Raw genomic sequence first — 3,282 nt, forward strand, 5'->3', positions numbered from 1 at the left:
GGGCGTTACATTTCCGACGCATGCTTGTGGTGTTCGGCCAATCACAATGCACTGGGTCAGCTGGCCAATCAGAGCAGACTGTGCTTGTCAAAGGAGGGGGCTTTGTTGAAAACGATGTGTTTGAGAGAGGCGGGGCATAGAGGACCTACAATAATGTACAGTATTTGAAAAATAATGTGTTTTTTGAACATTAAAGCATGTCAACTGTGGCGAGGGGGGCCGTGGTTCAGCGAGGTCTGCATCGAGAGAGAGAGGCAGGAGACGAGCGATGCGTAAGTAGGTCAAGCGCAAATAATAAACACCTGTGTCTTGTTTCAGTAATTGGTGTGGATAAAAGGGGCCACCTGGAACATGATGAAAGAGAGAGACTGACTGGGAACGCGAGCCACCCGGGGAGACGGGTGTAGATACACGGAAGCAAGTTGTGTTATGTTTGTTATGAGTTATTGACTGCGAGTCTGACAGCACTGAATGAGCGCCGTATTGTGGGTGGTGCAAGAGAAATTTAAATAAAGCTCGCGTCCCAGCAAGCCGACCCTGCCTTCTTCCTTCCACACTCTTGAACCTTTACTACAATAGCAAAGTCTCCTCTTGGCTTATATCGAAATCCTCCGACATTTTTCTTTACAAATCCTCACTTTGTACTTCTAATTCATGACCAGTCTTTTGTTTTGCTCACTATCCCTTTAAGAGGTTAAAGCTTTGACAAGATATTCTGATTTACACATAATAACTGTGACTGATCTAATATGCTAAACAAACTTTTCAATTTACCTGAATACATAATCAGAAGAGTCAATCTCCTTTCCTAGCCTGGAGCCATTGAGAATGCCACAAGTCCCAACAACAGCACAGGGAATACAGCCATCCTTCGCTCTTGTGGGTACTTGTAGTAACTGGGTAGATGCAAGTTTAGGGATGGTGTCAACAGCTGCTTTTATGGCTATAAAAATGAGAAAATAGTGCATTATTCTAGAACCATGTCTTAATAAACCATCTACATTATCACATTTATGCTTTCTGATTAAACAAACCTGTGTAATTGAATCCCATATAGCCAAAGGGGTTGTTTAAGTGATAAAGCCGGTTCCACTCACTCATGTTGACATGATCACTTTGTAAAAACAGCTGAATGTTTGGAATAAATTTCTCCTTATACACAGGATTAGAGGAATTTCACAAGGACACCATGCATTCCTGAAAAACATATTGGAAATGCCTTAAACTCTGTAAAGCCTGACAAATGAAAAATGGTCTGAAATGTTTCATATGTTTTACGCTTTGTATCATATTATCAGGCTTCTATGGCTCATGTAGAATGATATAGCGAGAATATGGAGCTCATGCTTGAGGGAAAACCCTCAATTTTATTCAGAGCCCAAACGGAGCAAAAATCTGCTGTTTGGTACAGTTGTTACTTTTTATCAAGATACCCTCACCTATCACAAATTCACCTGGTTATTGAGCAATGTCTAAAAAAAAATTTAAACTTGGATACTCTATAAACTTTTATTTAGCCTCTGTCCCAATTTATTTTTTGGAGTGTGTTGCAGCCATCAAAATCAACATTTATTTCTATTTACAATTTAATACAATTAAGTTGATCAGTGAAATACTGTAAATATTTTCTTTGTAGTTTTGTCATTTAAATAAGAATTAACAAAAGAGAAAGAACATGAAAGAGAATGAACAAATCAGAGATTCTTGTTTTAATTACAATTTACAAAATGTCCTAACTTTTTTGAAAATGGGGTTGTATCATTTTCTAGGGGGAAAAAATGATGTATGGAGAAATCAAGTAAACCTAAGTTGCCTCAGTCCAGTAAAAGTTCTTTTTAAGATATTAATAACAATGGAAAAGTTATTTTTACATTTTCTTTGTAAAAATCATTCAAGATTTGGCAGCAAAAAGACATGTACCACTACCTGAAGATGGACATTTTTATAATTACACTAAAAGGCCTTTTACTTGCAAAAGATATGAACTACCAGTCAGAAGACAGAAGGCATGTAGTAGATTGTGTTTTTCAGCAAATTTTTGATCATTTAGAGGCCTTCAAATTGTATCAAACATGATGCAGTAGGGCTTTATGTTTATCTAAAAAAGAAGGTGGTCACGTTTGCTTTTATCTATTATTTATTGTATCCATTCTTACAGAACAAAAACAAATTATGTATGTTGTGATTGTCATCCAGTGCTAGTCCAAAATTAATCAATGAAGAAATGACCAAGAGAGAAAAGTGCCAAAAAAACCTGTAAAACCAGTTAACAGATCTGGAAGTCTGGAAGACCAGCAAACCATAATTAGTCTGGTTTAAGATGTGTTTCTTTTTCAGCAGGGTTGCATCAGTTACGTCAGCCACATTAGCAGGATGTTCACAAACTTTTCTCTAGTTGTTGTTATCCACCATACTTACACTCCGTTTAAACTGTGGATCCAACCGATATATATCATCAAATTTCCACTGGGGCAGAGCAGTAAAGTTGTGCTTGTTCATAGGGGCCACAAGGGTTAACGGAGTCCCAAGACGGTCAGAACTCATTGTAGTGTTTGCTGCTCCTGAGTCAGTCACAGCTGAACTGTTGGTTGAGTCAGGCTCCTCAACTCAGAATCTGCGACATTGCCTTCCTCCACACATAGTGCAGTTTCCATTGTAAAATGTTACAAAAATTAACAGAGGTAACGTTATAAAGTATATAGCCAAGAATATCCTCAGAAAAATCATCTTCGTATGCGCAACTGTGAGTTTACAGCTTGATTAGGCCTATTACCGACGACTCAAGTGAGCTGCCTATATATAGACACACACACACCTTTATTTTTTATAAATTTACGTTTAGTATTTACGTTATTTAAACTGGATGTCTTCAAAGTGTAGCGCGCCGTCTGAACACTGCCTAGCTCTCACATAGCTCGTTTACTTTTGCATATTTAAATAGGCGATTGAGGCGAGAACCAATTAGGTTTGTGCGCAATTTCTTCTCCTCCTTCTTTTCCTTATATGGAGCGCTGCGTAAGTAAAAAAAAAAACAGTGACGGAGGTGGATATTACAGTACTCTCTCTCTGTTGAGGTTTTCTAAGGCCCACGACTTTACAGAGGACAAGTGGTGTGTATATAAGTGTATACAAGTTAATATATAAGTGATTATGTGTAGATTGTAATCCCTATTCAACCAAATATACCTTTTATACTGAAAATTATACTGAATTTCAGTTCATTGTTTTAAATTGGATATTTTCTTTGAATTGGACAGAGAAATTCTTGAAAACACTGACTGT

General features: G+C 37.6%; 1 pseudogene; it reads right to left on the reverse strand.

The window, feature by feature from the left end:
- LOC107578112 (alpha-N-acetylgalactosaminide alpha-2,6-sialyltransferase 1-like) overlaps positions 1 to 2,965 on the reverse strand; it is an 8,367-nt pseudogene extending 5,402 nt beyond the window's left edge.
- Positions 2,966 to 3,282: the final 317 nt, after the last annotated feature.

Source organism: Sinocyclocheilus grahami, unplaced genomic scaffold (genome assembly GCF_001515645.1).
Source record: "Sinocyclocheilus grahami isolate Dianchi unplaced genomic scaffold, SAMN03320097.WGS_v1.1 scaffold8856.1, whole genome shotgun sequence".
NCBI classification, from domain to species: Eukaryota; Metazoa; Chordata; class Actinopteri; order Cypriniformes; family Cyprinidae; genus Sinocyclocheilus; species Sinocyclocheilus grahami.